A 13,143-nucleotide genomic window follows, 5' to 3' on the forward strand; every position below is an offset into this window, starting at 1 on the left:
AAGACGCGTTTTTGCTGACAAAACTCGTGAATTAACCAATAAAAAAATCAGAAAGAGAATCTTTTATCCAAATGAGAAAGTTTAGTGTTTCATTTAGCATTAGCATTTAAATATGTGTGTTTTCTGGTTATGATGAGCTCAACAATTTAACGTTTCTTTAAGTATAACCCACGTCATAATCCCTATATCTGTTAAAGATCTCTGGGTATACAATATATGTCCGACTGTGCGTCAGTTTTTAATGGAATATCTTAATAATACATCGACCAGTCGCGGGACCGCCTATATATTCAGAAGTCAGGGGTTCAGCATAAATCACCAATCTCCACAGAAAATGCTCAGTTCGAAGTGTAGATACGTCTGCAACGTTTTTGGCGATGTAGCGTTAAATATAAATTGGCGCTATATGATGGAAAACTTCACAGTTGATCACATCTGGAACCGTATTACGTTTTACGATCCGTGTTCGAATCTAATGTTTTAGTTAGATAGTTTTCGTTTGAGTGAAAACTGCAGACGACAGACTTGTAAATATTATTAAACTTCCATTCCAGTCAACTTCAGAAAAATTTGTTCTGTGTCATCTTATTTACAGTGCATGTACTCCCGAGCTTTCGGGTCTAACAAATGGTTTTGGGATTTAACGACTTAACTTGCAGCGAAAAATTAAGTAGTCCCCTGCCAAGAGCTGCACCACACTAACCATTTAAGTGATGTCGCTCTAATAAAAATGATATACGAGTGATAAGTAGGCGGTCCGATAGCTCATACGCTCAGCTGGTTGGTCTGTAACAAATAACGAATTATCAGTTTCTGAACTTTATTAAACAAAGCACAAAAGCAAGTGCAAGTATTCGTGTAGAACATAGAAGCAATAAAATTTGTAGAACACTAAATAGCGTGTGGTAGAAGGAGAAAATGAAAACACACGCAAATTTAAAAAAAGAAAAAGGGAATGGCACCTAATTTATAAAAATAACAAAGATATACATCATACATATCAAGCGTATACGCTACCATTATCTAACTATATAAACAAACGTCATCATCAACATCATCACACATAACGTCCGTCAACTAATTGGACCCAAAACGTCAATCAATTATATATTTCGCAGAAAAATCTTATCAATTCAAAATTAAAATCAATATTTATTTCATATGCTTTGCAGGTGCATGATTTTATATAGTTGTTGTTGTTGCTTGCTGTTATCACAACTTTTGCTTAATAAATATATATTTTTCTACTTTATTATTCTTGCTAACATATCATTAGTTTGTTATTGTAAAAATTGTTATTTTCATTGCTTTAGTTTTTGTGTTATAGCGTTTGTTGTTTTTGTATGCTGTAAAATTTTTGCTGTCACTTGTCTAAACTGCAACCACAGCCACAAGAAAAACGCAAAATATTTTATATTGTCAGTTAATTGAAATTGAACGTTATCGCTGTTTCTTGGTTGTCGTGATTTAATATGCGATAACAAACTAGATATGTATGTCGTATTTTATTTTTATATTTATTTATTTATTATTATTTTTTACATTTTATCTTATTTAATCGCTATTTAATCGATAATATGATTTCCTTCCATGGAGCGCTGCTGAAACACTGATTTGTTATTTTTTTTTACAGTTTCATTGCGTTACTGCAAAGTTCTTGGATAAGTAGGTTATGAGCGCGAGGTTAACGGTAATGTACTTATTTACTACATTTACGCATGTTATTTGCTTGGCTTATGTCAACAAGAGGTTGCCATATTAATTTCCAGATTTTATATGTCATCATATCTTATGCAGTCTTTGATTTCCAAGTTAATCTTAACTGTGTCGATGATGACTTTAACTAGCTTACGAGTATTATTCTTAGACTTTATATGGTTATCTAATAATCAACTTATTTTAAAGCCCACCCTCTTCTAAATACAACATTCCGACCATTCATGCCTTTCTCAAAACCGCATATACCTTTAGCACTGCGGAAGGAGTATATTCCTGATCGAGTATATATTCCGAGCAAGTATAATCTCTTGGTTCATGCAGAGGCAGGTGCGCCAAAATTCTTTGCACTTCAAATCGACGGCTGAACTGAATATCCCGTCGACCGTTGCTGGCCAGCCTGACAGTGCCCATTGTTTCTGCTACCCTTGGCATTTCATAGTATATGTAAATACTGTGCTTTTATTTAAGAGGAGTTTGTGAAATTTCTATTCAAACCTGGATTGCCCGAGTGCAAAAACAAAACTCATCTTAAACAAGTAAGGAATGCTAAGTTCAGTGTAACCGAACATTACATACTCAGCTGCCAAATTACAGCTTGAAAAACTTTTAAATTACCTTCTTTTAAGTGGGCGGTGCCAAGCCCTTGTCCAAATTTTACTAATTTTCTATTCTGCGTCATAAGGTCAACCCACCTACCAAGTTTCATCGCTTTATCCGTCTTTCGTAATTTTCGGAATTTTTCGGTTTTCCGAAATTTTCGATATCGATTCCGTTCATTTTAAATAGCGATCTGAGATGAGTGCCCAGGAACTTACATACCAAATTCCATTAAGATATCTCAAAATTTACTCAAGTTATCGTGTTTACGGACAGGCGGACGAAGAGGCATGGCTAAATGAATTTCTTTTTTCGCCCAGATCATATTATATATATAAGTCTATATCTATCTCGATTAGTTTATGTCGTTAAGGGGTTCCTTCATGCGAATAAAATTAATATACTCTGTGAGTTCTGCTCAGCTGAGTATAAAAACATATAAAGGGCTGATTATACTACTGCTATTTCTAAAAAGGTCTTGGTCTTCATCTCGGTCTCGCATATATCAAGTTGCATCGTATAATCTCTCTTGGGAACCCTTGAAGCACCAAAACACTAAAGCATGTAGCCATCAGCGGGGAATTACAAACCTTCATCACACTATTTGTTAACCCAAGTAAAAAGAATTTGTTTTTCAGGAGTTGGTACAAAATCCCAAGCGTAGACTACCCTAGATTGGAGGAATACGCATGGTACCTCGGGGGTTTAATTGACTGAAAGTTGACATGGAAGCATTTTGGCGATATCAGTGTTAAGAAAGCCTTAACTGCCTCGAACGACTGTCAGAAGGATATTGCGCTGGAAACATTCGTGAAGGATAATACATTGGTTGTATGAAATTTTGGTCATAATTATACTTTCCTATAAGATATCGGTCTGATGTAGTGCATTTAGCAAAGCGCTGCACTTTTTAGGCAAAGCAACCGTTTCCTTTAAGTCTTTCTGTTAGAGGCCTAAACCACCCGATCTAGAGCAATCCATAATTCTATGATTATTCGTTGCTTTTTTTTTGTGTTTTGCATCATCTCAAGGATTTTGAATACTAGAAGCTGAGTTTGGTATCAACAAAAATCAGATATGCCTGATTCCGGTCTATGATAATGATATTTCAATTATGTATCTACTTGGGGCTATATCCCAAAATGGATTATTAATACTGTTGTGAAGCCAATAGTCACCTGTGCTTCCTTAGTTTGGTTCCCTAAGACCACACAAAGAACAGCAATAACAATATGTATTAAGCAAACTGCATCGGCTAATTTGCATTGGCATAAGGGTTACGATGAGTACGTCCCCTACTGATGCACTTTGTGGGAATATCTCCCGTCTCTATTCTAATAAAGAAAGAGGCAAAATTTGCTGCACTAACATTTCAAAATATCTCTGAGCTAAAGAGCGGAAACATGCCAGGGCAAATGAAAGTAATAAGAAAATTCATAGGAAATACCCTATTGCAGCTATGTGATGCAGTGGCCCCTAAGCGCAAAATCTCACAAGAAATTCATATACTGACTCTGACTCAGAGGTATGGATCACGGATGGATCAAAATTTGATGACGGAAAACGGCAGCTAGCATCTATAGGCCGAACTTAAGGAAATCGATGCAAATGGGATGCTACCCCATTATTTTTCACAAAGAAACCCATGAAATATAAGTTTGCTGAAGAGAATGCTTACGAAGAAGCTTATTTTGAGGAGTATACTCATTATGTCAACCCCCAAGCAGCCTAACGTGTCCTACAGTTTCATACAATTACTTTTAATCTATTGGATGATAGCATTGGAGTCCTAAATGATGTGGTAGCAAAGAACAAGGTTTTGTTACGATGGAATCCCGGACATTAAGGGCATGAAGGTTATGAGCAGGCAGACTATCTAGCCAAGCAGGGTGCTTCAGCAGCATTCTATGGTCCAGAATCCTCTGTTTACTCACTAAGGTACACACTATAAGCGACTGGGAAACAAAGCATCTCAGACAACACTGAATTGTATGTACACACTATAAGCGACTGGGAAACAAAGCATCTCAGACAACACTGAATTGTGTGCTTAGGGCAAAGGCAGGCAAAATTGTTTATAATCCCAACAATGCGAGTAACAGCCAAGCTCATCAATCAAAGCACAGTGGACCAACGAACTCTCACTGGGTACTATACTGGACACTGTAGTCTACGATATCACCTAAGTAGGTTAAATCTATCCAATACACATATCTGTCGCTTTTGTGAGCTGGAGTATGAAACGCCGGTTAACCTTCTCGGCGAGTACGTAGCTCTAGCTCTCATCCAGGTGGCGTGACTCATATTCTCTGCATGATATAAATTAAAAAAACAGTCGGAAGAGGTTCTTAAACACATGAAAAGACTACACATACAGTATTAGGCTGAAAGGTCAAGCACAATGGATCGAAATAAAGCTCGCAGTACATCGAGTTCTAATAATAATAATAATAACTATCACCTGAAAGTAAGACGCACACAAGACACACACGTTCCAATTACAGCCTAATTTTCGGACCGGACTAACACTCTGGAAACGCTCCCGAAAATGGTATGAGAGTGGGTTTTACTCTTACAACAACAGCAACATCATTTCATCAGGCAGTGAATAGTGTTCCCTCAGAGTGTTCCCTGCAAATTGTTGGACTCCAAGAATACAAATATTTACAAGGTGACCTAAAATGTAATAAATAAGAAGTCAGTAAAAAAAAAGGTAATCCAATGTACAAAGAAAGGTGGGGAGCTGATAAAAAATCAATGATAAAATATTCGAAAACAAATTAATCAAAGTAAACCATGGCAATGATCATATCATATGTCTCCATACAGTAACAACAACAAAAACTACAATAGTATTGTACATACATTTATTATGTACACAAATCGATTTAAAATTTTTATTGATAAGTCGATTGTAGGGCAACTTTAATTGCGTCTTTGGCTTTTACAAACTTACGCACCAATACGCAAAGGCTTATGCTTTTTTACGCCCCGCTGCCGCTGCTACTACATTTACTAGATACGAATTTTTGATATTTACTTTGATTACACAATCATTTACTCATTCATACGCTAGTCACTCACTCACTCACTCACTCACTACGGCCACTTACCAAATGAAAATCGCTTACTTAACCAACGATTCAAACATTTAAATTGTTAAGACTTTTTTAAATGCCAGTTGACATTTTATTGCCCATCCACGATCCATTTAGCATTGTAACGATTGAGTGCGTACTTGTGGCGGTGTTTGTGTGTGGGTGCGTGCATTGTGGTTGGAGTGCTACTGGGGACAGGAAGTCTGCTGAGGTCGAAATCGAAATAGAATGGTAATTATATAGAATATTTCAGAATTGGCTGCGGCTTTTTCGAAGCGAAGGTAGATTTACGGGTTGGCTTTAGAACTTGTTTGCTCAAGGTCGGTTCTACCATTTTTGAATCTCTACCAACTAGAACGTGGGCTCTGCAAAACAAACAAGCGGATCAACACATTTATATATAGAGTGGGGAAATAACCACTGCATGTTGCAAGAGCTTTCTTTGCATCATCTGATTATATTTGGAGGCCAAAGCTGTACGTACTGTTCCGTTTGATTTCGTGAACATTCGCAAGAAAATTGGACTTGTACTCCTTGGGACTACTCCCCAAAGCTGACTTTAAGTGAGACTAGCCGAGACTGTTTGTTAAAGATAATAATATAAAACGCCGTCGAAGAGTATGGTTCTTCCTTCCTATCTGAGGAGGGCAGGGAGAATTGATGGATCAGCTGGGGTAATTGCTTTTGCAGTGCCAACCAATCTGCAATAAAATCGTTAAGTTGGTCGGCAATGTAGTTTGCGGCTTAATTATGCTGCCAAACATAACGCGCTCACTCTATGCGGTCTATTACTGTAAAACAGCTGCCTGATGACTTGAAAACATAGAATCTGAATATGAAATTTCAGGAAATGCATGCAGTACTACCCCTTACTTCTGCAGTAGACGTAGTCAAGCTCAGAAAGCATGTGCGAGGCTTTGCCTGCGCTTAGCTCATGATGCCATCAATCACCTTCAACCTTCTATTCCATTGGCTAAAAATTTTAAGAAACGAACGGGAGAGGAAAAGGAAGCAGTAGAGTCAGAGATAAAAACTTCATAAACCAAAGTTCTGTCAGATAAAAGGTAACAAAAAGGTAGGTGAGTTGGCAAAGAAGGGTGCAGCACTCGATGAATCGACGGTAGGCGTCCGAATCCGCTTGGAAGAAATCAAAAGGGAACTGGAGTTGTATACGATCCATCAAGCAGGAAAGGCGCGTATAGCAGCGCGGGGCTGCAAAATGTACCGCATTATGTGCTTATCCTACGATAATAATCTTACAATGTAGATCATATCACTTAAAAGAGAATGATGGGCATACTGACTGGACAGTGTCTTCTGGCCTCATATGCTTGTTAGAAGTGCCGGCTGCAGAAAGGTTGAGCACGGTGGCGTATTCGTGTACTGCGACCGCGAGCTGAGAGCGCCAACTACTAGGGGCAGCAGTGTTGCCAAATCTCGAGGCATCAATTAAGATAGATCGTAGAAAACTTCTTGTATTTGAAAATAGGGCGCAATAATTGTATATCATAAGTCCTGACAACTAATTGGAGTTTTTCTGTGTCGTCTTCAAACAAGTTCTGGTAGCACTATGAACACATTAAGTCGAGAACACATTAAGTCGATGTGAGTTCTTAATTGACCGACCAGTTCAACCTCAAGTTCTGTTAGAACAACTTTTGCAGTATCTTGCCCAACAAATACCTCAATCCAATCGATGCCTTCCGAAGTTTCATCTGCATATTTTCGTACGCTACAACTCATAAACCACCCTTGTACAATCAGATAATAACATGTTGCATCTGTATGCATATTGCAACTCATTATCGTCAACATAACCGCCAACAACAACAACGTCAGCAGCTCCTGCACGCAAAAACAATTGACGCTAGCCTATTACATAAGCGGAAATTCGAAAATTCAATTTTAAAAGCAGCTGCCACGTGTCGCTCTACCGTCACAACAACAGCAAAAACAACAACAATCAACCAGCTAACCATACGCCAACAACAAACTTGTTTTTGTAGCACTTAACAACAATAAAGTTGCGCGTATTATGAACATTGTCTATTACCATCTCGCTTGACTCGTTGTTGTTATTGTTAATTTTTTAATGTTGTCATCACCAGCGCCCACATAACGGCGGAAGCAAAGTCTCGCTCTCTCACATTGACGATATGCTGTTACTCGTATTCTTTACTTGCGTGTTAGCGCGCTGCAACCGGAACTTACGCGGCCTAAAAGGACTCACCCTCACACTCAGGTTTGCCACGCGCTACAACAACGCACATTTTTAATAAACATTTTCATTAGTTGTTTTTGTTGTGTTGCTAAAGCCACTAAAATTGAGCAATGAATGTCGAAGCATGAATTAACGCCGCGCGTCAGTCACACAGCCGCAACGGAAGTATTCAAGCGCTCCCACCAAGCACGCCAAACCAAAAACAACCTTCTTTGCCGTGAGTAAGCTCACTCACCCGCCCAACGCACGCTGTTGTAGGAAAGGTGGCTAAAAGGGCGTGTGATTGACTTAATTGCCTATGAAAATGAGAAATTGCCAAAATGAAATCAAATTGAGCAATCGGCCGTAGCGACGGTAAAATGCCAACGTGCAGCAGTCGACAGCGGACGCCACCGCTGAAAAGTGAAAATGAGCAAGTGCTATCACTCACACCCTCCCTCCTCGCTCTCATTGTTCGCACACTTTTACAACAATTTAGAATATGTAAAACATTTTAAAGCCCATCAAAAGGGGGTTGCAACTTTTGGCGCTTTGGTAGTCAACCCTCTGTAGTTAAAACCGCCAGCGGATTAATGTGATTTTTGACGGTGGTTTGGTACGTTTGTCCGCCCGACGCCCATTTTTCAACGATTTACTGGCTAATTACATTGTTTTTACAAATGTAGTGCTTGTATTACATTTGTCGTTGTCTTTGTGTTATTCTCGTTCTGTGACCTCAATCGGAGGCTACCAATAATATGTGTTACGGGCACGTGTGAGTTAGTCCATTAAAATAAGGAAATTTACTGCGGGCAAATACAGCTAATTAGTTGTGATTTTAATGACTTTACGGGTAGTGATTTTGTCAATGACTACAATGTGTAGATCGGATAGTTCACAAGGTAGGCTGTGGAAACTAGAGAAAACAGTTTGAGTTTAAGAGATATTAATATATCATTCATATTTACTCCTAGAATTCTCTTTCACCTGATTCCTCTTCAAAGTGTTATGCGAATGAGCCTTAACATCATTCCCGCGGGGATTTAATTCCTACGCCGTGGTTATCTAAGTTTATAGTATCTTGAGGATCATTACTGCACGTACAAGTGTCTTCTGTCTGTTTTGGTTACGAGTTCAATTCAAATCTTTCTAGCACTTTTGGATTCAGAAGGAGTCAAACAAAATAGCCCGAGAGCAGCTTGTCTATAGAAACAGGAGACCAGTAAGAATGGAGTTTTTCAAAATGCCATAATGACCTTGAAATATATTCGCCCCAGTGCTATCGGACCGATCAGTGCTCCCTTTTAAAACACTGACCATAATCGATATTTTTGGTTTCTCGTTCGATGCCTGCTATGATACGTCTGATGAAATCTTAGGTTACAAGAGATGAACTAAGACTACAGCAGCAAACAAAACTAAGCGAAAACTCGAATAGCACCTTCTTTATATCCCCTTGTATCATGATGAGTACTTCAATGGCAAACTGTGATGCAAGTTAAGTATCAACTATTCACTCTGGACATTGAAGGAAGATAAACTTGGGACTAGAGTTGTACGTCGACCAGTTTATCGACGACAGTGGAGTGGGGTAACCAAGGAAACCGCATACAAATATCGGTGGCGAAGGCATTTAACAAAGGCGTAAACCTCTATTCGGGGCAGATGGTCGACTATGATGCTATTTTTATAAATGTGAAAAAAAACGCTTCGTTGCGTTAATCTTAGCGCAGCTCTGCTAAACATCTAATGATGCCCTTATGATGAAAGTATCGGAGCAAAGTGCTGCAATTAGCTGTCCGTAAAAGTAACTCTCTACTAAATCCCCGGGAATTTTTCTGGGTATTACTTTAGGAAGTATTCGAATACTCACGTATACGATCTTCCTGTACTAAATTGATATTTCAAATGGGCTAAAGCGCATTAGGAACATTCCCCTCTCCTCACTGAAGCAATTCAAGACTTGCCTACACGCCTCATGCCCTTTACATTGCCCACCTTATCAGATAAAATCCGTAGCAAGACACCGATCCTATTCAAATACGGGTTAAACTCGACCAAATCAGTGGACTCTCTAGCTTGTTTGTCGGTAGGGAAATCCCCTGAATTGATGATACGTGCTAGCGCCCTCACCAAATTCTGCATTCGATCTCTCTTTTTATGCAGGATTACTACTTCAAAAGGCCTTGGCCGCTGCTTGGTCATCCTTCTAAACCGTAAAACACTTTAAACTTATAGTGAGAAGCTAACGTGTATCCGCAGTTACGGCAATAACACTGCTGCAGCAGCTTCGGGTAAATACCGCTGTCCTTCCTACCATTCTCTTTGGAACTATTCGTGAAAGGGCCGTGTTTTTAGGGTCCACAGCATTAACGTTTTCCGTTTTATACTCGCTCTAATAACTTCTTAAGAATAATCTGCAATGCTTCAGTGGCTGTAGTACACTAATGGTCCAAAAAATTGGTTGGCAAGCTTGAAAGTTTGTTTTTCTAAAAACTTCTACAATCACTGATAAAAATTCAACTCAAAATCTCGGTAGCTGTAAAATAGCCAAAGAATCAATTACTACTCAACATAGCTTACCGGTTGGGAATAATCGACCAAAAGTTTATCTACCGAGATCCGTTTATGATTCCTAAAATCCATATTTTGGTTTGACACAAAAAATAGCTCTCAGGGAAAAGTTGTTTACCTCTCTCACATCTGAACCAAAAAGACTAGAATTCGCGCGGTGATCCTGTTTCTAAAGGACTCTATAGATATTGGATGTCGAAGCTTTACTTCCCGCAAAACCAAAGCCAGAGGTTTCCGACCGTACACTTTTGTTTTCTTTCACTTTTTTAGCAGAGACTCCTTGCAGCAGTAGTAACAAGTTATGGATATTTTAACGAACACATCTCCAGATTTCTATATTAGCGAAAAAACTGTGGATAAATTTGAAAATATCGAGGAGAAGTACTAAACGCCCGAAAATTCCATCGATTGCGCCACAATGTTTTGTGAGTGAACTTTAAAGCGCCCGTATTTCGTCAGAGTCCTACTCGTATTTATACTGGAAACTCTATCCTGCTGCAGCTGTATGGAGGATGATGAGGTGGAATCACCAACTCACTTTATGCTTGATTGCCCAGCTTTTGCCAGAACTAGGCGAAAGTACTTCGGCCGCGACTCACTTGGATCTCCCGAGGATTTATCCAAAGTTGAGATCGCTATCATTCGGAGCTTTACCGTTGCTACCCAACGATTCTCTAAGTAGATATATCTACGTCACCGACATTTTATTGCATATGGTGTCACAACGGACCTTCATGTTGTCCAAGTGAGCTTCCCTTATTAGGGCAGCTACCACCTAACCTAACCTAACCTACTCGTATTACAACAACTGCCTGAGCCTGAGCTACTTTTTTGTGTGTTTGTCTTATATTTTACCGCGTTTGTTCCAGTGGAGTTCGAAAGCAATTTTTTCTGTGCTACAACTTTTGTATCCATTTCTCAGATATCTAGCCACCGAAGGTAGTTCCTTTACTTTTTTCGCTTTCCTAAAGGCGTCGTGAGTAATTTTGAACTGACAATCTTTTTTCGCATGAGACTTAGAGCGTTCCGTTGACAATTTCTCTCGTACTGTTTCCTCAATTTGAGTACCCGCCGATATGGCAAGGTCTCAAAGCCCACTGAGCTCATAATATTTAACCCACCAAACGAGGTAGAAATGAAGAGAATCCTATTTCCTGCTCCTGCAGCTCCCGATATCAATAAATCTTTCACTAAAGATGGTAACTAATGTATGCCTAGTTAATCTAATTAACTACTCACTCAATACTATCAAAGTAGGTATGTAATTAGGAGCCACTTCAGCAGTCGCACCAGATCTTAATTATATTGTCTCAGCGTAACAAGTGTCACGAACCCACGAACTACACAAATCAAGTCTTCCAATAACTCACACCACACACTTGGTTAACTTGCAGTCTCGCTACTGTAGACTCCCGCCCTACCACACATAAATTACGTTGAATCAAGCACATAAATCACCGAGACCAAATAGCTCATATCCGAGCTGGACAAATATCTTTTGCGTTGTAGTCGTATGAGCTTGACAGCTTGTAATTGAATTGATTGACAATATTTTATGTTTATTTTGATTTCATTGTTGCCAAAATCTTTGTATTTTTTATGCGTAATTTTTTTGCCAACTTTTCTTTGGCAATATCTGCCCTCCCACTGCGCACTGTAGCTGAGACGGCGGAAGGGTGAGTAACTAATGACCGAGTTTGTTTAGATTAGTACTAATAGCCGGAGAGACGCCCACTGAGCAGGCGAATTCGTTTTTTGTGTTCTTCGTTTTCTTTCTTTTTTTGCGAAATTATTTCAAAACCGAGAAGAGGAAAAGGGGGTGAGCCAAACTAGTGAATGACACATATGCAAGCACTCGAGACCATAAAAAACGACAGGATATTCAATAAAAATAGTTTGAGCGGAAAAACAAGCTTGAGTAACGAGTGATAGTACGTTAGAATACAACAATGTATGCAGGCACACAAGATTGTAAAGCGCCTGGAGCAAGCGAGGGATGTAAAAGAAGTCCAAACATTGAAGTCGAAAACTCATTGTGTCGTAGATTATCCAAAGAGTCCCAACGAAGTAGCCTGGAAATTGCGAAAAAATTTAATTGAAATTTGCAAGCGAAGATGCAAACGAGCGCTGATATGGAAAATATATTTTTATACCCAGTAGTGCTACTACGTCACAAAGTATCGAAGCGTTGCAGGATGGTAGATGGAGCGTGCCGATTTCTCATATGCCCTTTTCTCAAAGCCATATACCCATTTCTCATATATCGAGCCATAACCGCAGAAAGGGCTTAACCGGCATAAACAAAATTGTTCAGAAGACGATTTTTTTTTATTTATATTGCGATTACTAATGTGGGATTTTTTTTTTGAATTTCTTTAATAATAATGGCGCATTTGTCGCTTACGCCCTTTTTGCTTTCCAAAAAAAAGACTACGTTACTTGAAAGTGTCGGTTGAGCCTAAACTAAACTAATAAAAAATACACATTTGAAAACAATAAAAACAGTGGTTGGTGATGCAGCTCAATGTTTTTATTCAGATTTCCAGACGGAATTCATATTTAAAGATGCAGACCGATTAACAAATATTGTAAATTTACAACTGAACTAAGTTTTTCTAAATAAAAACTATATAACTAAGGTACAATCTATTCATTTCACATTTCCGTCTTCTACACTAGTAACTGGTAATGTATCTGTGATAGAGTTGTGTTTTAAGTTGAGGTACTCTCTGTGGAAAATTTCGGGAATTATGTTTTTATCACAAAGTGATTTCAAATCTTAATAATTTAACGATGAAATTCTCTGTAAGCTCCTGTATAAACTGAAGTAGAAGGTCCATACTTTCGTAGACGTCTTTTGGGTAGTGGTTTCGGGATCCTCCTACCTCGTTTCCCAACACAAGTATCTTCTTCAACTATTTCCTCTGCAGAATCGGTGTCACGGTATGGAAATAG

The sequence above is a fragment of the Eurosta solidaginis genome, chromosome 4 (genome assembly GCF_040869045.1).
Source record: "Eurosta solidaginis isolate ZX-2024a chromosome 4, ASM4086904v1, whole genome shotgun sequence".
Classification (NCBI taxonomy): Eukaryota; Metazoa; Arthropoda; class Insecta; order Diptera; family Tephritidae; genus Eurosta; species Eurosta solidaginis.